Genomic DNA, 22,974 nt, shown 5'->3' with positions numbered 1-22,974 from the left:
CTTGAGCAAGACGCTTGAGTTGGTAAGCCTCCAACTTTATTTTCTCCTTTGAATTCACCCCCATGATACTCACTATTTTATAGACTTCATCAATGAACTCTTGGGGGTCCTCATTGAATTTCAACCCATGGAACTCAAGAGGGTTTATTCATGAAAAATCCCTCACTCATCAATGAACTCTTGGAGGACCTCCAACACCGTGGTTGGCCACTACGTGGGATAGCATGGTAAAATAAATCCATAACTCCATATATGTCAATTGATCAAGCAGGAGACCATTGCCTTGAGAGGCCGGAGGATATAGGGCTTCGTTAGCATCTTTCCCCCTTGGCAAAGGTGGTCTTCTTGGAGGCATTTTTCTGAAAATTGTAAAGTACAAATGTTAGGAAAAGGATATCTAAGACTCAATCACATGACATAGATCATGAAAGAAGCGAGGATTCCTAAAACATCATATAGCCTCTTACTCATAGATATGGCTTGCTCCACATCCATGAATAAGACTCTATGTAATACGGCATGTTGGACACCTTAGGACATCTTAAACCTTGTGCTTTGATATAAAGTTTGTGATGATCCAACCTATATACTAGTCGTAATATGATAATAAAAACCCCGAAGGGCTCTAACAAAGACTCTTGACATATTATAAAGCATACATAAGGTAGAATAAAGAGGAACATACATAAGAAAGATTCTAACATAAAACATAAAGGGAGATATAATCTAACTACATAAGACTCTACATGTTTTGTCCAACACATGCCTCTACTAATGAATAAAAGGTGGGGGCTAAGACATGCTCCTAGCTCACCCTCAAAATGAGACATAAAAAAAAGTATTTGAAATAAATAACCAACTTAATAGATAGTCCTTGATAGATGAGGACTCACCAAAAAGTTTGCCAAAATAGAAGCTCACTAGCCACGTGTACGAGTCTTATCCTCAACCTCAATCCCTACATTATGAGACAATGTAGGCAACAGTATGCGTTAGTATATTTGAATGTACTAAGTATGTGGGCATGTCATGCAATATAAATCATAAGATGCAATGATCTAGAATGTACATAATAAAGAAGATCGGTAAAGTCATAAGGACAGCATGATGATCAAAGCATTTAAAGCACTTAGTTGAAAATCATAAAATAACATGATGGGCATATACATATGTAGGATAGAAATTGTAACCGACAATAAAATCATGTGATCTATAATATGAAATCCCGTTATCTCCTTATATAATAAAGAAAAAATGGAATCTACTTGCCTAGGTAGACTATATGTGGATCCACTAGCTAAGCCATGAAGAAAAACCTATGGTGGAATATAACTTAAGGAACATGAGGTTGCTACTAGATGTTTTGGTATGGCTCCCACCTCAAGTCCGCTTGGTGCTAAGTCAAATCCCATAGAATACATACATAACAAAGAAATCATAATGAACGTATATCATAGACATGATCATAGGTTAGAAGTTCATAGAGTAACTCATTTCATAACATAATTGCAATATGAGTGTTGGTCTTTCATCATTACAAATCATACTTGCATAATTCATATCATGAGTTTCCTAGGTCACCACATAGGGCCCTAAGTCACCTTTATTCATAACTTACATGAATATCATAATTTGACCATAATTGAAATCCATAGTCATGATTTATACTTGAATTTAGAAGAAAAACTTGAATACATAATCAATTTGATTGAAAACTATAAAATACTTTGAAATCATTAAACTTCATACTCATACTTCATATAATTCATCAGAGAAAATAGCGTAATGCATTGGTATTTATAATTCAACTTAAAATTATATAATTTATGTAGAAACATACTTATAATAATTATTATTAATAATTAAAAACATAATTGAAACAGCCTAACACAATTCATCAAAATCAAAGTTTAAAAGTAACGAGATTTCATGAGATTTCTGAAATAAACCTTGGACTCCATGAGTGGAACAGACTCATGACTCAATCTACACATACCTTGGTTGGAATTGGAATTGAATTTGAGAAAGGAGTCTTGATGTTGAAGAAAACCTAATCAATGCTTGATGAACTCTTGAGAAACCTTGGGAGAGAAGTCTAGAATTTATTTGGGAAATAATGGGGGAATAAAAGTATTTAGGACATAATACTCAATTAATCTAGTCCTTAAAAACATCCACATATATAAATGAAATATAGGGAAAATACCAAGCTACCCTTCATGAAAACAAAAAAAATTAATCTATGGATGGACTCCTATGAGTCATAAAAGTTGTGATGAGTCATCATTATGACTCATCCTACAGGTGTTAGAAAATCCTGAAATTCAAGCCTCTGAAGTTAATTATACGAGTCATGATTATGACTCATTGTTAGAGTTACGGGTCATCAAATTGAATCATCTTGTAGGTCTGAAAACCTACAAGTTTAGAGGGTCTCTAAAGTTTCTATAAGACTCATCTTGTTGATTCGTAGATGAAGTCCTAAAGAATAGTAGTTTTAGGATATAAGGCCTGCACGATAATTCCTTTCTACAACTGGTAGACTCTTTCATGAGTCATCATACGACTCGTATACTCTCATTTTGCCTTAGCCAATTTCAAAATCTTAACTTCACCTCTACGAGTCGAGTTTATGACTCATAATAACCAAAATGAGTCGTAGACTGACTCTTAGTCATGGGTCAGTCTAATTCTTTTGAAATTTTCCTTTCATTTGACTTTTCATCTAATGGGGTCTTACAGTATGAGTATGTAAAATAGCTGGAAAGGAACAATGAACAATCCTCAATCTCGTGCAACTCAACTCGAGGGACTTACTCTTAAATGACTCAACTCAATAAAGAATGCAATAAGTACAGAAGAATGCATTAAAAATATATGAATAAGTAAATGTAAGTCAGTATATAGAAATAAAATACTTTACTTCTTGGAGAGTTTGTCTAACCGATAACCATTACTTATAGGCTAGTGATGATACAATGCTTAAAAATTATCGTTGTCGGAGCCATCAATTACCTTTTCAGGGTGAAGGACGCTCAACTCAATAGATCCAAAATCAATCAAAGTCCATCATTTTGGGACTTGAGAGGCATAGACCCTATCCCATGCTGGCTACGTAGTTTACAGAGTTCGAGTTGCTTATTACTCTTACCCAAATAGGTGCTCAATACTACTCCAAGACTCAATTATGTTCATATACTCATTTAATCAATATAATCAAATCAACTCATTTAGCCTTATCAGACTATCTCATTAACTTAGCTCATTCAGACTAGATACTCGTGCTCTTCAAAAAAACTTAATTAGATATGCATAGACTTACTTTTTTAAAAAACAAATTGGGAATTTCATTAAATGTATAGAAGTCATTTTCCTCATCTCAAAATAAATGTATATGATGTAACGATCAATAACTTATCTGGGTATCATGGAAAATAAAGCATGAACAGCCAATTAAGAACTCAGATCATAAGGGTGAACATGACATATTCATATATATATAAATAAAAATTTGGTAAGAAATTACATAAATAACTCAAGAACTAGATCAAATGGAATTAGACCTCAATCTCATTCTCAATCATGACAAAATAAATAGTTTAGGCACGCGGATGAACTCAATCCAACATTGTGATTATCCTTAAATACCTGGAAATAGATGGGGCAGATCGAAACTCAATGGTATGGCTTGAAGACTTTGAACCCTAGCTTTCTTTATTCTCTCCACTCATTTCTCTCAAACTTTCTAAGTGAGAATGAGAGGAAAAAACCTATGGGTAAGTTAAAGAACTAATATTTGGTATAGAAATGTGCAAGGTTCAGTTGGGAAAAGGTGGGAAAAGACCAGAATGTCATTCATTAAAACTGATTCATGCACTATTACGATGTCCACCATGATCCGAGGTAAGTGGCATGGATCTTAACTTGGGCTTTATTAGGAGTGGATAACCTTCACAAAGGCCACCATGATCTGTGATGCTCTTCAAGGTCTATGGTAGGTGTAGTGTTCATAGACTCAGGTTGGATTGGGGAAAGGTGTCCACCACGGAGACTACCATGATTCGTGGTGGTCACCACAGATCTTTTTGATCTCTAGTGGCCCTCGCATGCCTCCAGGGTCGTGGGGGGTCAGGTTCATAGATGAATTCACGAACCATGATAAGCACCATAGGATGTAGAGCTATCTATTGTACCTTCCTTTATCTATCTCTAAAATTCCAAGCCTCTTGACGGGCACTATTCACTGATTTTAAAGGGCTATATGACCCATGAAGGGTCTCGTGGCTAGTCTTTGTGTCATGACCCAAAAATTGAGGTCATGATGTCACACATCTCAAAACCCAATCTGATGTGTAATCCTAAAAATAAAACTCATACAAGACTCTCAAAGGGGAAAGTGATGCCACAATTTAAATAAAAAGAAAAATAATAAAAAAAATTATCTCAAAACCTTGTATCATAAGTATAAAGAGCATCTAATACAAGGCTCAAATCTGAAGATACAACATAAGTCTCTGAATGATACAAAAGACTGAAAAATAAAGATAGACTAGTGACAATCCAAATTCTGGGACCTCACCACTAATCTGAAAATACACAATCCGCTAGAATATCAACTGCCACGTGAGGTACCCGACTAGTATCTGCATTAAAAAGGGATACAGAAGTAGAGGTGACTATAATTCACATGTACTCAGTAGGTTTCAGCTGACTGAGTATAAGGATTTAATCAAACCTATGAAATAAACTAAGGAACGTTTCCACCTGCATACAAAAAAGTCCCACTTCGGCATCGGTGCCGCCAGTTTATATATATATATATATATATTAGCGCGAGTAAAGTAAACCCATAATAACAGCTCATAATAATAAGTAATCAGATAATTCAAGAAGTACAGATATCAATGCAATGCAATGCAATATGATGATGAAATAATGTGGTGGTATGGTCGAATCAAGACTGTCGCACAGCCTGTCGTATAGACTTGCCGAGCTGTGCTACCAAGCAAGAACCATGGGGGTCTCACAGACCATATACCTCAATCACAATATCTCATTGTCCTTGCCACCTCCTCAGGGTCAAGGGATCATAATGCATCCACTACCCTACCGTAATACTGCCTCAGACAGGGACTCAAGACACAAAGGTTTAAAGGTGTTTCATTTTCTTTCTCAAAAAGAATTTCCATATTTCTCAACTTCTATGATGAATGAGGATGAATGCATCAAAACACATATGACATGGAAGTAATATTCAACTCACATGTGTAGAAGGTTCAAAGTTCTCAAAACTTAACCTACACATGATATTCACCCTCAATAAATAGAAATAGGAATATTCATTCTTTTCTCAATAATATTTCAATACTCAAGCATTCTCAAAACCCCCAACTCAACCTCTTAGGTGAGCATCATAAGTCAAATAATATACTCAAGCTTCTCTCTTAGGCAAATCATGAATCACATGCTCTCAAAGTAAATAAGATAACAAATAAGGCCTCCACACGGGCTATGTAATAAGAATAAACCCCCACATGGCAATATATTGATAAATAAGCCCCCACACGGGTATCACAATATATATAATATTCTCAACTCATACTACGACCTCATCTCAAAGTCTATAACATATGAATGACTAATTACCCCATCTCAATTTCAAAGAAGGATAGCCAAACCTACCTCAATTGTTGAAACCGCACTCGAACACCTCCACCGAACAAGCAACTCTCAAATTCAATGTCCGGACTGACAACCCACTATCAATAATAAAACATACATATCGCAAGGAGTCCAATGATGTTACACCCCATACTTTTGAGCTCGAAATGTCCCTTAAGTTCTTAGAAGTTATCAAGTGAGTTGGATAATCTACCACACTATCAAATGACTCCAAGGAAGGGAGAATGTGACACCTCATAGTAGAGAAGGTTGGAAATATACTTATAAGAATCCGAAAGGAGTTGGAGGTCAAGTGATGGGTCGTGGGACTCGACTTATCTATGTAAACCACTAATTTAGAAGTCTTACACACTTGAATTACTTAAGGACATACCAAGCTTACGTAGCACGGGTTACATAGGCTCTTAAAATAAGACGAGATGACGAACCTATGAGAGAAAGAAAAAAAGCCGCATGAGCCTAGGTGGCGTCCTAGGGGCTGCCACATGTCACCCCTAAGGGTCTTCTATGTGGCACCTTCTAAAAATGTGGATATATATGTTAATGACTAAGTAAAACATTTCTTAGCCAAAAATCAGCCAAGAATATAGAGAGAAAGGTAGTCATGTTTTCAAGGATTCAAGGTAAGTTTTCCAATTTTCTTCCATGAATTAATTATCTACGGTGTTCCTAAACCACGTGGATATGTATATATATATATATCTTACGATTTCTATGGAATTAATTCTTTAGCTTGGAACTTGAGAGAAAGTTGAAAGAACAAAGAGAGAAAATGTTAAGAACTAGTTAACAAACTCGTTTTTGGAAGGGACTGTTGTTAGTAATATTAGTATAACTTCTTGTATACAGCTTCGTTTTGAATGATTAAATATGTTATGGAAATGTACTTCATAGGTATATAACTTTCATTTAGACTTTAAAATCCAGTTTTGCTTTTATCTGCTCAAAAAAAGGTGATGAAGTATAGAGGAGGTACTGCCCAGATTTTGGATTTGAACATCTTACATGGACTACTGTTGGTATTTTGGGCATATCATTTTGTACCGAATTGATGTAAGGGTGATTTGAAATTATATGAGACCCTAAGACACATGTATATAACTTTCATGGAGGACATAAAGCCTGTTTTGCTTAATTACCCCTTCGAAATGAAGCAACAATACAAGACAGTAAGCTATCCAAAATTCACGTTTTGATAGTTTGGAGTGAGCTTTTTGGGGTTTGTATTGTGTAATGTTGGTGTGAATTGCTTGTATATATGTTGAAATTTGTTGTTTTTGGTTGGATGTAGTTATTAGGGGTGTGATTGGAAATTCGGATAGGGCATATTATAGGGGAGGTGCTGCCCAATTTTTGTTAACGCCTTAACTAATTAAAGAACTAATTAAAGAGGCAAGCGAAGAGTTGAGTTCTATAATTACTCATATGTAACCTAAGATGCTGGAAAGCCAAGGGTTATTAATATTAATATTTCTTTTATACTATTTAGGTTCAGAGGAGGATGAGAGGAATGAGATAAAGAGCTGTAAGAGGTATGTGAAGCTTTCTCTTGGCATGTTCTTGGCATAAGTATGTACAACCTGTCTCTCTTTTCCTTTGGGCATGTCTTAGAAATATGTTATGAATGATTAGTATATAAAACATGGGAATAATTCCATTAGTAAAGCTCCGAGTACAGTTCATAATTCTTATCCACTTCGTGATGGTAAAACTCATGTAATAGTTGCGCTATTGCCTTTTTAAGGCTTCTATAGGATAAAAGGTAATATATGTAGAGCCTCTTGACTCGTGTTCATTTCTAAAGGCTAAGGCGCTTAATGTAGCTGAGCTATCACCCCCGAGCCTTCTGTACATGAAATAGTAATCGGATGCATGAGAAGCATGAACTATAACTCTTATTCATTTCTTAATATCAAAGTTCTTGAAGTAGTTAAACTGCTACCCTCGAGTCCCTATATAATGAATACTAATTGAATGTATGAGCTCCCATGCCTAATAACTCTATAATGACAAGTGTCTCTGATTGCATAAGTCGTTTGGTATTACCGTAATAAAAGTCTAGGACTCTTGAGACTCCGTCGATATGGCCCCTAATGGCATGTAGAGGATACTTGAGATGATAAACACTTTGATCCTCAAATGATAGTCCATGACGATTGTTATATTGAGTCTCAGATGATGAACTAATTACAACTCGTGCAGGTTGTTAATACATCACTCACCGCATCCCATGAAGGGCCAGGTAGGATAAATTCACAGGATTCCATGAAGGGTCGGGCAGGATAAACTCATCGCATCCCATAAAGGGTCGGGCATGATAAACTCACTGCGTCCCATGAAGGGTCGGGCATGATAAACTCACCGCGTCCCATGAAGGGCCGGGCATGATAAATTCACCGTGTCCCATGAAGGGCTGGACATGATAAATTCACCACGTCCCATAAAGGGCCGGGCATGATAAATTCACAATGTCCCATGAAAGGTCGGGCATGATAAATGATAAAATGATAATTCACCGCTTCCCATGAAGGGTCGGGCATGATATATGATGAAATGATTATTCACCCTTGTCATGACCCAACCCCATAGGCCACGCCTGGGGTCTAACCTGGACCCCCGTACACATATCTATCAGCTGTGGTCATATTGAACTGTAAATAAGACAATATCATGTAACAGAGCCTCACTAGGCGATAATATTTTCATGAATTGGTAGCTCTTTTTGTTTGTATCACAATATGAATGGGCATGCAAGCCAATAAGGTTGTCATAACATAATCACATATATCGTATATCAAGTAGACCCAGCTGAATCAAACTGACATACACAACCCACATATACATGTCTGCAGACCTCTAAAAATATAAATGACAACATATGGTGGGACAAAGCCCCCATCGTACCCCCGAATGGACAAAACAATATTATACATCAGTGGACAGTATCAAAAACTAGGCTCCGATATAATGGAGCCTCTTCCAACTGAGCTGCATGGAATCCTAAGCTGACGGACTCCCAAAACTTGTATCTATACCTACGGGCATGAACGCAGTCCCCCGAGAAAGGGGGTCAGTACGACATATGTACTGAGTATGTAAAATGTAACATAGTACAACTGGAGGTATATCCAAAATAGAGAAGCAGGGGAACCAATTATCAAATCAGAAACATGTACCAGTACTCTGTGAATCACAAAAACATGCATGCTCAAATTTTCAATATAGCCGGCCTCGTTAGGGGTCCGGTGAATCATATATGTAGTATCAATATCAGGACCTATGCCATCGCCACCTTATTACAACATATCATCATAGTATCAGTATTAGGCCCCAGGCCATCATCACCTTATTACAACATATCATATATATACATACGGATGACGGCCCTCTAGCGAGGGACTCGGCAAACAAAGCAGTGAATTGCACGAATCTGATAACCGGCCTGGGACTCGGAGGAGAAGTGTTACAATATACACGACTAGAGTAGTGAGAAATAAAACACAGTTTAAATCATTATCTGAGACTCAATAAAGTCATCAAGTGAACCATCATCTGGGGATCAGGGCAGAAGGTATCTGATGTATACTCTCTAACTGTTACTAAGGACTATGTAAAAAGGAGTTTTTGGAAATCTTAGATGTATACCAATGTGAAATATCTTATAGCAGTCCGAGCATTGGTTATCTCAGTGCCTTTCTTTTTTTTTACAACCAAGAGCTTAGTCGAATCAATTGTTATACAGTCATATAGAAGACTCGAAGATAGCAGCTTACTACTTTAAAGTTTAATCATTCAAAAGTGAGTGAGGGTCCTGAAGTCATATTCAGAACCTGGGAATGGAATTAATCCCAAAGCTCATATCATATCCTGCTTACATCTAAGACATTCCAAAAGAGAAAAGATAGGCTTTACATACCTACACCCAAAACATACAAAGAGAAGCTTTACATACCTTGTCTGAATTATTCCTTATTCTATTTGCCTCGCCGTCCTTTGAACCTATTAAACATGAAAGTAATATGAATATAAACCCCTCTTAACTTTCCAGCACCCTAGGTTACACCTTAATATTAATGGAATCTATTTCCTTAGTCATTTTCCCGATTAGTTCTGTTATTAATACCCTAAATTCATCTCCCCAAAAATTGGGCAGCACCTCCCCTATAATGTGCCCTATCTAAATTTACAATTAGGTCCCTAAGATATACATCCAACCAACAACAACAACCTGCAGCAATTCACACCAACAATATACAACATAAACTCCAAATGACTTATTCAAAAATACGATATCACAATAGGGCGTCTAGCCTTTATTTTGTAATGCCTTTAATTATACGCAATACGGGGGGTCATATGGATTCCCAAAGAAGCACCCTAACCCAAATTAGAACATATTTAGGCCCTTCAACAACACATCACACCCCTGCAGCAGCAACTCACAAGAGCAACGCCTTACATCGACGACAATTCGACTATAACGACTACAATTTGGATTGTCTTCAACGCCAAGCAGTTCTATACTATTTTCACGTTTACAGCCACACAAAAGGTGTATAATACACTCCATAAAAATACCATAAATTCCAAATTTAAAGGAGAAGCCTTACGTTATCCGAAATTGGCCAAAATTGCCAAATTGCAACTCGGAACATCTCTTGATGTGCTGAAAATTGGTGGGGCTGTTTGCTTCACTTCCTTGCTTCCCCAACCAGTAAATTTATGTTATTAATACCCTAAATTCATCTTATGATACCTTAGATAATTAATATACGGAGCAAAGCTCGGAGGCGTACCTTGGCAGCCCGTAGGCCGTAGCCCTCCTCTCTTCTTTCTCTCACATTTCTGCCCAACTTTTCTAAGTGTACAGATGATTAAATGACTTATTATTCATCATAATATACATATATTTACCTCCACGTGATCGAGTAACATTTTAGATAATTAATTTATGAAGAAAAACTTGGAAACTTACCTTAATTTTCTCCAAGTAAGCTCATGGCTGCTCCCTTCTTCTCCTCACATTTTTCCTCTCTTATGTTGCTGAAATTTTGGATGAGGAATGATTTAATAATCATCATAATATATACATGTATACCCATTTAGAAGGTGCCACATGGCATCCCCCTAGGGTGCCACGTGGCAACCCCCCTAGGGTGACATGTGGTAGCCCATGCGGCCAATCATATGCTGCCATGTGGCAGCGGGGTCCACCCCCCCAAGCAGGTAGGTGAGTCACCTACTTGCTTGAGGTGCTTTATTGTCACCTGCTTGCTTGAGGTGCTTGCTTGTCACCTGCTTGCTTCACTTTCGTAAGTTCAGAATCTAGTTTTTGCTCCCTCTCGTAGGTTCGTAATCTCGTGTTATTTTAAGAGCCTATATAACCCATGCTATACAAGATTCATATGTAATCCAATAGATTAAGTATTTAAGACCTCTAAGTTAGTAGCTTACGTAGGTAAATCGAGTCCTACGACTCATTACTTGCCCCCCAATTCCTTCCGGATTCTTATGACTCTATTTCCAACCTTCTCTACTATGGGGTATCACATTCTTCTTTCCTTCGAGTTGTTTAATGTGTGTGGATACTACGGGTCTCATGGTTACTTTCAAGAAGATTAGGGACATGTTTCAAGGTTCAAAAGTGTGGGGGGTAACAACCACGTCCCATGAAGGGCCGAGCATGATACACAATTAAATGATGTCTTCATTGAGTCCCTCACTAAAGGGCCGGATACAGTCTGTAGGTATGCATGTGGAAATATAATAACACACTTATAGCATCAAGTCCCATAGCGGTCCAGGTATGGTATGTAAGAAAGGTATACATGCCCTCATGTCATAAGATGCAGGTAGCGAAATTCGTTAACTGTTATATTTGTTTCTTGCATCCCTACTTCAGTTGTCAGCTCAGTTATATGTTGTTATGCTTTATATACTCAGTGCATATATCATATTGACCCCTTTTTCTTCGGGAGGGCTGCGTTTCATGCCCACAGGTATAGATGTTCAGTTTGGAGATCCTCCAGCTTAGGGTTTCAACTCAACGATATTGGGAGCGCTCCACTATTCTGGAGACTAACGTTTGATACTAGCTATGTAATATGTATGTATTTAATTGTATAGGGGTATGATGGGGGCCTTGTCCCACTATATATTGTTGTTACTATTCTTAGAGGTATGTATACATATGTATATGTGGGTTGTTTATAACTTTATTTCAAATGTGCCTATACGGCAGGCTGTAAATGTTTTTATGTTATGGCAGCCTCATCGGCTCGCGTGCCCTTTCATGATATGATACGAATAAAAGAGGCTATATGTACATGAAAAAGTTTTCAACTATTGAGGTTTTTGGGTATAGTGTCACATCACACACAGTTGAACTTAGGTATAGCTGATAGATACGCATAATGGGGGTCCAGGTTGGATTCCCAGTTGCGGCTTACGGGGTTGGGTCGTGACAGAAGTGGTATCAGAGCGGTTCCTCCTCAGAGTATCTACAGACTGTGTCTAGTAGAGGATTATTTATCGATGTGTTGTACACCACATCTATAAACAGAAGGATACAGGACATTTAGGATATTGTCGTTCTTCTGTATCTCACATCATGCGATAGAGATATGTTATTAGGATGGTCTCTCACTAACATATCCTCATGTTATAGTGATGCCTCTAAGAAAAGAGACAACTGCCTCAAAGGTCAAGTCAGTAGCAGGGGAAACTAGTCAGACCCCGAGAGTTACTAGGGCTCATACCCTGTCTATGTCAGGGATTATGCAGCAATCATCGAGCTATACTACGCCGCCACCTTTGGAGGAGCCTAGAACAGCAGCAACTGCACGTCTTGAAGCTCTAGTACCTGAGCCTCCAGCCCCACTGCCTGGTTTGAAAGATAAGGCTATGAGAGATGTCATGCAGTTGCTGACCAGAATAATGGTAGGGCAGGATCAAGGCGTGGGTTAGGAGCGAATGATGTTGATAGACATACTAGTTTGAGGGTTCGAGAATTCTTGACTTGTAACCCTCCAGAGTTTTATGGGTCGAGGCCTACAAACGACCCGCAGGAGTTTATTCGATAGATGCAGCGCACATTGAGAGTACTCAGGGCTTTTGAGGCTGAATTTGTTGAGTTGGCTTCATATCGGCTGCATGACGTAGCCATTAACTGGTATGAGTCCTGGGAATTATTAAGGGGCGAGGGTGCTCCTCCAAAAGTCTGGGTGAGTTTATGGAAGCCTTCCTTGGCCATTTTCTACCTTCGGAAATTAAATGAGCCAGAGTTGATAAATTCTTGCAGCTGAGGCAGAATGGTAGGAGTGTTAAAGACTATATCCTCTAGTTTGACTCATTAGCGAGACATGCGCCTACTATTATGGCCGATATGGCTGATAGGGTGCATCGGTATGTGATGGGGCTAGATCGTCAGTTGTTTGATAGTTGTATGGCCATGGCTTCTTAGCCAGGCATGGATATTGCTCGGGTATAAGTGTATGCACAAGGAGTGGAGGATCGGCACAGGGGATATCAGCCCGAGAGAGATTTTAACAGAGGCCAACATAAGAGGAATAAATCAGCTAGTTATTATAGTGACTTTCGAGGCGGGGAGCCTCAACAGTATGGCGGATACCCTTCCCAGCCAGCCTAGAGTGCACCCTCACAGGTCATAGGTAGGAGGTTTGATAGCACACGATATTTAAGAGCTGGTCAGAGCTGCAGGGATTCAAACTCAAAGATGAACAGGGGTTCACATCAGTCGAGGCCACCCTTGCCTCATTGTCCTCGTTGTGATAAGGCTCATTCTGGGAAATGTAATTTTGGGACAAATGCTTGTTTTACTTGCGGTCGTTAGGTCCATGTTATGAGGGATTGTCCATACAAGGGCAGCCTAGGAAATACAGTTCAGCCTACTAGGCTAGTTCTTGGTTTATCTTTATTCGTAGCTATGCACCATGCGGGATAGAGTATTCAGACACCAGCAGCCATTGTAGAGGCCGTGGTAGAACTTCTAGTTCTAGCGGTCCTTTGAATCGTGGTTATGCCTTAACCAGCAGACGGGATCAGGAGGCATCACCAAATGTGGTCACAGGTATATTATTAATTTATTTTTGGAATATATGTGCATTAATATTAGGATCCCTGTGTGGGTACGATATGATATGATGTGAATGTATATATTATCCCTATGAGGCATTGTTAGCATTTTTTGTGTGCAGGTATTGAGATAATAAGAAATACAAAGGAAATTCTGCCCAAATTTTCTCAGAAATAAGAAGAGAATGAGATATAGGGCTATAGTATGTCTTGGAAAGTCGTGCCCATAACAATGATGAGGTTTGATTAAACTATGAGTACAGATGACCTCGAGAAATGAGTTAATTGCTAAATTGGTGTTAATAGATAGTTGGAGGTCGATATTGGTATGGAAAAACGAAGTTGGAAAAGACTTCTGATCCAACGAAGATAATTTAGAGAAGACTAATAGATATGGATAAGATGATATATTAAGTTATCGCCTGAATTGATACATAGGGATAAACTATGACGATTTATAGTGGAAAGAAGTAACAGTATGATTATGATAAGAGTGCAAGGGAGAAAAACATTATGACGGATATAAAGTAGTAATAAGATAGCTTATGAGACATTAAGGATAAGACTAACTAAGAAGGGTAAGTAGTCCATAGTAAGAATCGTGAAGAAGGTCAAGCGGTGTTATACAATGGGACTGAATGCACATAAGGTACCATTTGAACATAACAAAAATCGTTACGAGAATAAGGAAAGCTTATAAAAAAGTAACGAAAAGGAATGACGTAGTCCATATGACTGGAATATAAAGATATGGTGCAGTATACCAAATGTGTTGGAAAAGAATAATATGTATTTGAACATTTGAAATAAGGGTGTAAGGTGGAACACAAATAGATAGTGACATGGGTACACCCTAAAGGGGCAAGTGGCTTCAAGTGAGATCCTATACTGGCACAAGTTAACAAGATCTAAAAGCCAGGAATGAATGGATAGAAGGCATGATACCTGAAATGGTGCAGAGAATTATTAGTAAGAAACCTATGGATGACAACTGGTATAGAGAATTCCCAAAATCTTGGTAAGAGCTTATAAGATTAATTAACATTCGAGGACGAATGTTCTAAAGGAGGGAAAGATGTTACACCCCACACTGTTGAGCTCGGAATATCCATTAAGTTCTTCAAAGTTATCAAGTGATTCGGATAATCTACCACACTATCAAACGAGTCCAAGGAAGGGAGAATGTGACACCTCATAGTAGAGAAGGTTGGAAATAGACTTATGAGAATCCGGAAGGAGTTGGAGGTCAAGTGATGGGTCGTGGGACTCAACTTATCTACGTAAACAACTAATTTAGCAGTCTTACACACTTGAGTTACTTAAGGACATACCAAGCTTACGTAGCACGGATTACATAGGCTCTTAAAATAAGACGAGATGATGAACCTATGAGAGGAAGCAAAAATAAAACTAGTTTTAGAACTTACGAAAGCAAAGCAAGCAGGTGATAAGCAGGCAGATGCCAAGCAAGTAGGTGACTCACCTACCTACTTGGCGGGTGGACCCCACAGCCATGTGGTGGCATATGAGATGCCGCATGAGGCTAGGTGGCATCCTAGGGGCTGCCACATGTCACCCCTGAGGGGCTAACATGTGGAACCTTCTAAAAAGGTGGATATATATGTTAATGACTAAGTACAACATTTCTTAGCCAAAAATCAGCCAAGAATATAGAGAGAAAATCGTGAAAAAGGAAGAAGAGAAAGGCATCGACATTTTGAAGGATTCAAGGTAAGTTTTCCAATTTTCTTCTATGAATTAATTATCTACGGTGTTCCTAAACCACGTGGATATGTATATATATATATATCTTACGATTTCTATGGAATTAATTCTTCAGCTTGGAACTTGAGAGAAAGTTGAAAGAACAAAGAGAGAAAATGTTAAGAACTAGTTAACAAACTCGTTTTTGGAAGGGACTGTTGTTAGTAATATTAGTATAACTTCTTGTATACAGCTTCGTTTTGAATGATTAAATATGTTATGGAAATGTACTTCATAGGTATATAACTTTCATTTAGACTTTAAAATCCAGTTTTGCTTTTATCTACTCAAAAAAAGGTGATGAAGTATAGAGGAGGTACTGCCCAGATTTTGGAATTAAACATCTTACATGGACTACTGTTGGTATTTTGGGCATATCATTTTGTACCGAATTGATGTAAGGGTGATTTGAAATTATATGAGACCCTAAGACACATGTATATAACTTTCATGGAGGACATAAAGCCTGTTTTGCTTAATTACCCCTTCGAAATGAAGCAACAATACAAGACAGTAAGCTATCCAAAATTCACGTTTTGATAGTTTGGAGTGAGCTTTTTGGGGTTTGTATTGTGTAATGTTGGTGTGAATTGCTTGTATATATGTTGAAATTTATTAGTTTTGGTTGGATGTAGTTATTAGGGGTGTGATTGGAAATTCGGATAGGGCATATTATAGGGGAGGTGTTGCCCAATTTTTATTAACGCCTTAACTAATTAAAGAACTAATTGAAGAGGCAAGCGAAGAGTTGAGTTCTATAACTACTCATATGTAACCTGAGATGATGGAAAGCCATGGGTTATTAATATTCATATTTCTTTTATACTACTTAGGTTCAGAGGAGGATGAGAGGAATGAGATAAAGAGCCGTAAGAGGTATGTGAAGCTTTCTCTTGGCATGTTCTTGGCATAAGTATGTACAGCCTGTCTCTCTTTTCCTTTGGGCATGTCTTAGAAATATGTTATGAATGATTGGTATATGAAACATGGGAATAATTCCATTAGTAAAGCTCCGAGTACAGTTCATAATTCTTATCCACTTCGTGATGGTAGAACTCCTGTAATAGTTGAGCTATTGCCTTTTTAAGGCTTCTATAGGATAAAAGGTAATATATGTAGAGCCTCTTGACTTGTGTTCATTTCTAAAGGCTAAGGTGTTTAACGTAGTTGAGCTATCACCCCCGAGCCTTCTGTACATGAAATAGTAATCGGATGCATGAGAAGCATGAACTATAACTCCTATTTATTTCTTAATATCAAATATCTTGAAGTAGTTGAACTGCTACCCTCGAGTCGCTATATAATGAATACTAATTGAATGTATGAGCTCCCATGCCTAACAACTCTATAATGACAAGTGTCTCTGATTGCATAAGTCATTCGGTATTACCTTAATAAAAGTCTAGGACTCTTGAGACTCCGTCAATATGGCCCTAATGGCATGTAGAGGATACTTGAGATGATAATCATTTTGATACTCAAATGATAGTCCATGACGATTGTTACACCGAGTCTCAGATGATGAACTAATTGCAACTCGTGCAGGCTGTTAATACATCACTCACCACATCTCATGAAGGGCCGGGCAGGATAAATTCAATATGTCCCATAAAGGGCCGGATAGGATAAACTCACTGCTTCCCATGAAGGGTCGGGCATGATAAACTCACTGCATCCCATGAAGGGCCAGGCATGATAAATTCACCGTATCCCATGAAGGTCCGGGCATGATAAAGTCAGCCCATCTCATAAAGGGTCGGGCATGATAAATTCACCGCGTCCCATGAAGGGCCGGGCATGATAAACGATAAAATGATGATTCACCGCATCCCATGAAGGGTCGAGCATGATATATGATGAAATGATTATTTACCGCATCCTATGGAGGGTCGAGCATGATACACAATTAAATGACGTCTTCACTGAGTCCCTCACTGAAGGGTCAGATACAGTCTATAGGCATTCATGTGGAAATATAGTGACACACTTGTAGCACCAAGTCCCATAGCGGGCCAGGTATGGTATGTAAGGAAGGTATACATGCCCTCATATCATAAGATGCAGGTAGAGAAATTCGTTAACTGTTATATTTGTTTCCTGCATCGCTACTTCAGTTGTCATCTCAGTTATGTGTTGTTATGCTTTATATACTCAGTGTATATATCGTACTGACCCCCATTTCTTTGGGGGAGGGGCTGCGTTTCATGCCCGAAGGTACAGATGTTCAGTTCGGAGATCCGCCAGCTTAGGGTTTCAACTCAACGATATTGGGAGCGCTCCATTGTTTCAGAGCCTAATTTTTTCTACTAGCCATGTAATATGTATGTATTTAATTGTCTAGGGGTATGGTGGGGGCCTTGTTCCACCATATGTTGTTGTTACTATTCTTAGAGGTCTGTAGACATATGTATATCTGGGTTGTTTATAATTTTGTTTCGACTATGCCTGTATGGCAGGTTGTAAATGTTTTTATATTGTGGCAGCCTCGTCGGCTCACGTGCCCTTTCATGATATGATACGAATGAAAGAGGCTACATGTACATGAAAAAGTTTTTAACTATTGAGGTTTTTGGGTATAGTGTCACATCACACACGGTTCAACTTAGGTGTAGCTGATAGATACGCATAAGGGGGGTCCAGGTTGGACCCCAGTCGTGGCCTATGGGGTTGGGTCGTAACAAATGACACCCATATTGATAGGTTTCGGAACCGAGGGTAAAATGGTTCAAAAAGTAATTATTTCCAAAAAAGGTCAAATCTGGAATTTTTTTGGACAATCACATTCTACTTGTAATAAGGAATTCATGGTTGAAAACCCCATAAAATAGAGCTCAAAACAAGTTAGAAATCACCATTTTCCTTAAATTCGAATTACGGAAGAAACAAAGATTTTTTGGGGTTTAAAATTAAAATTTAAGAGTTAAAATCATCAAATACTTAATGAAAAAGAAAGTTTTTAGGTCAAAAATCACTTACCCAACACTTTGCCTTGGAAATCTCTTCTCAAATCATCTCAAAGAGTTCAAGACATGTTTTTGACCCTCAAAACTCATTCGGAACTGTATAAGTATGAACTGATAGTGCAAATTAATCAAATAACACTCGGGGGCACTAAAAAATAGGGGTAAAATGATAATTTCACATAAATTTTTAAAAATGACCCTCAAGGTCATTACAACATCCACCACTAAAAAGGATGTTCGTCCTCCAACATAAGATAAAAGAAGGTACCTGGGATCTCAAAAAGTTGAGGGTACCGAGCCTGCATATCAGACTCTAACTCCCAAGTCACCTCCTCAGCAGGCCGATGCTGCCACTGCACCTTGACCGAAGCAACCTCCTTGGTCCTGAGTCTATGAAGTCACCTATCTAGAATAACTTTCAGCTCCTCCTAATAAGTCAAATTCAGACTCAACTCTACCGCATTATAAGAAATCACATGAGACTCATCCGGTATGTACTTGCAAAGCATGGAAACATGAAACACCGGATAGACAGCTGACAATTTATGGGGTAAGGCCAACTCATATGCCACTCCACCTACTCTCCTCAGGATTTCAAACGGGCCAACAAACCTTGGGCTAAGCTTGCCTTTCTTTCCGAACCTCATCACACCCTTCATGGGTGATATTTTAAGCCACACACAATCACCCACCATGAACTCTAAGGGACGAACCCTCTTGTCAGCATAAATCTTCTAATAACTCTGAGCTGTCAATAATCAACCCTGAATCAAATGTACCTGCTCCACAACATCCCTAAGTAAGTTAGTATCCAATGCATCAACTACAACATAATGAAACCATCCAATGGGTGATCGACACCTACGACCATACAATGCCTCAAATAGTGCCATCTGAATGCTGGAGTGATAATTGTTATTATAGGCAAACTCTGCTAAGGGCAAGTGTTGGTCCCATTAGGCACCAAAATCAATCACACAGACCCTAAGCATATCCTCCAAGACCTGAATAGTCCGCTCGAACTGACCATCGGTTTGGGGATGAAATACTGAACTCGTCTCTAGCCACATACCCAAACCATGCTGTAATGCCTCCCAAAAGTGAGAGGTGAACACTGAACCCCGATCCGAATCAATAGAGATAGGCACCCCATACAACCTAACAATCTCACGAAGTTAGATCCTAGCTAACTGATCCGCATTGTAGCTAGTCTTTACCAAATAGAAATGGGCTGATTTTGTCAATCGATCCACAATCACCCAAATAGAGTCATACTTACCCAATGCCATGGGTAATCCAGACACAAAGTCTATAGTGATACGCTCCTATTTCTACTCGGAAATGGGCATCCTTTACATAGGACCACCCGGTTTCTGATGCTCATACTTCACTTATTCGCAATTTAGACACTTAGCCACAAAATCAATAATGTCTCTCTTCTTGCCACACCACCAATAGTGTTGTTTCAAGTTATGAAATATCTTTGCCACTCCCGGGTGAATCGAATATTTGGAACAATGAGCCTCCTTCAATATCATACATACCCATTCACTCACCTTGGGCACACAAATGAGACCATTAATCCTCAAAACTCCTTTTGGATCAAGATAGGCTGATTTTGCTTCACCACTCAACACTTTGTCTCGAATGTCCCTCAACTTATCATTTTCAAACTAGTGTGTATGAATCTGGTCTATCAAAGTAGACCTAGCCTCCACAAAGGCCAAAATACCCTGATGTGTAAAAATATCACGTTGGACCAACTGTCTAGTCAATGACTGAACCTCCAACACCAAAGCCCTCTCAATAGCCTTAAGGAAGGCCAAACTACCCATGCTAGATGCTTTGCAACTCAGGGCATCCGCTACCACATTAGCTTTGCCTGGATGATAAAGTATGGTGATATCATAGTCTTTCAATAACTCTAACCACCTACGCTACCGCATGTTCAGATTTGGCTGAGAAAAGATATACTTAAGGCTAAGGTGGCCAGTATAGACCTCACAATGCACTCCATAGAGATGATGCCTCTACAACTTCAGAACAAACACCAACGCTGCTAATTCTAAGTTATGGGTAGGATAGTTCTTCTCATGTAGCTTCAACTATCGAGAAGCGTACGCTATAACTCTACCTTTTTGCATCAATACACCACCCAAGCCGACTCCCAAAGCATCACCAAACACAATATAGGCCATTCCCTTCTTGGGTAAGGCTAGAATAGGTGCTGAAGTCAATAGTTCCTTGAGCTTTTGAAAGTTTTCCTCACACTCATCAGTCCACTGAAATGCCACGGTCTTTTGAGTTAGCCTAGTCAATGGGGCTGCAATAAAAGAGAATCCTTGAATAAACCAATGATAATAGCCTGCCAACCTAATAAAACTCCGAATCTCGGTAACTGAAGTAGGCCTAACCCAATCACGAACCACTGCAACTTTGGCTGGATCAACCATAATACCATCCTTGGTCATTATATGACCCAAGAATGTCACAGAATCTAGCCAAAACTCACATTTGGAGAATTTTGCATACAATTTCTCCTCTCTCATTCTCTAAAGGACTGTCCTCAGGTTCCTAACATGATCCACCTCATTCTTGGAATAAACCAAGATGTCATCAATAAACACGATCACAAATGAGTCCAAATAAAGTTAAAATACCCGGTTTATCAACTCCATAAAAGCAGCTGGGGCATTAGTCAACCCGAAAGACATAACCACAAACTCATAATGCCCATAACGAGTCCTGAATGCAGTCTTTGGGATGTCAGATTCCCGAACTCTCAACTGATGGTAACCCGATCTCAAATCAATCTTTGAGAACACCGATGCACCTTGAAGCTGGTTAAATAAATTATCAATGCGGGGGAGAGGATACTTGTTCTTGATAGTGACTTTGTTCAACTGTCGATAGTCAATACACATACTCATAATACCATCTTTCTTCTTTACAAATAAAATCGGTGCACCCCATGGTGATATACTAGGTCTAACAAACCCCTTCTTCAATAAATCTTCCAATTGTTCTTTCAACTCCTTCAATTCTTCTAGAGCCATCCGATAAGGAGAAATAGAGATGGGTTTAGTGTAAGGCTCCAAATCAATCACAAAATCGATATCACAGTCAGGAGGAACTCCCAGCAAGTCTGTAGGAAATACATCCATAAACTCTCTCACCACCCTCGTAGTCTCTATAGGCGATGACTCTATAATGAGATCATGTACATGAGCCAAATAAGAAAAATAACCCTTATTCATCAAGCAATGAGCACAAATATAAGATATCACTCCCTAAGGATATGAACTCTGATTACCCTTCCATACCAAGCTAGGTAACCTAGGATAAGCTAAGGTCATGTTCTTTGCATAATAATCTAATATAGCATGATAAGGAGATAACCAGTCCATACCCAGTATCACATCAAAATCAAGCATTTCTAATAAAATTAAGTTTGCACGGGTCTCTCTACCCGAAAATATCACCAAACATCCCTTGTATACCTGATCCACCACTAAAGATTCACCTACCGAGGTAGAAATAGTAATAGGTACATCAAGGGACTCACTCATATAATCAATACCCATATCAAAATAAGTTGACACATAAGAATAGGTAGAGCCTGGGTCAAATAATACTGAAGTAGAATGATGGCAAACTGGAACAATACCTATAATAATTGCATTAGAGGCTTCTGCCTCATATCTACCCAGTATAGCATAGAATAACTGACGGTCACCCTTAGCCTACGAACCACCATGAGTACCATTTCATGCTCTACCCTTAGCACTATGGGTGCCACCTCTAGTATTCTGCAAAGAACCCCAAATAGCTGGAGCATCTGTAATGAACAACTGGTGCCCCGAGCTGCCCAATAAAAGGAGCACGTTTGGGGCAATCTTGAGCCTTATGCCCAAACTCATCACACACATAACAATCTCGAGGACCTGAACCCCATGGGGGATAACAAGAAGTGTCAAAATGGCCTCTGGAGCCCGAAGAACCCTGAATAGTTGCTTGGACTGGTCTGCCCTGAAAACCATGGGTTCCTAAACCCAAATATTCTCTGTCCTTGGAGAAATGACAACTGAACTAACCCTGCTGATGGAATCTCTTGGCCCCGCCTTGTCTAGCATGTCAGATGCTCTCTATCATCCTGGCATGATCAATAATACTCTAAAATATACCCCCAAACAGTACAAGAGTGATTATAGCCTCCTAGAGATAACCGGCGAATCCCTTCACCAGCTTGCGAATCCGCTCGAACTCAGTGGGAATACTCGATATAGCATAATGAGATAACTCATGAAAGCGAGTCTCGTATTTAGATATAGATAGGGAGATTTGATCCAGTTTGTCAAACTCATCCTTATGCTGATCACGGAGGCTATAAGGCACAAATCTCTCGAGGAACATCTTAGTAAACTATTCCCAACTCATCATAGGAGAACCAATAGGTCTACGAGTAAGAACC

At 38.9% G+C, this 22,974-nt stretch overlaps 1 long non-coding RNA gene across 1 annotated transcript in view; it reads right to left on the bottom strand.

Moving 5' to 3' along the window:
* Positions 1–913: 913 nt before the first annotated feature.
* Positions 914–22,974, bottom strand: part of LOC129887891 (uncharacterized) — an 84,476-nt gene continuing 62,415 nt past the window's right edge. Inside the window, exon 3 of the long non-coding RNA XR_008766507.1 lies at positions 914–958. This is a non-coding gene — a long non-coding RNA (uncharacterized LOC129887891). The remainder of the gene's footprint in view (positions 959–22,974) is intronic.

The sequence above is a fragment of the Solanum dulcamara genome, chromosome 1 (genome assembly GCF_947179165.1).
Source record: "Solanum dulcamara chromosome 1, daSolDulc1.2, whole genome shotgun sequence".
NCBI lineage: Eukaryota > Viridiplantae > Streptophyta > Magnoliopsida > Solanales > Solanaceae > Solanum > Solanum dulcamara.
Note: the sequence above shows the minus strand (reverse complement) of the source record. Positions and strands in the feature narration are given on the sequence as shown.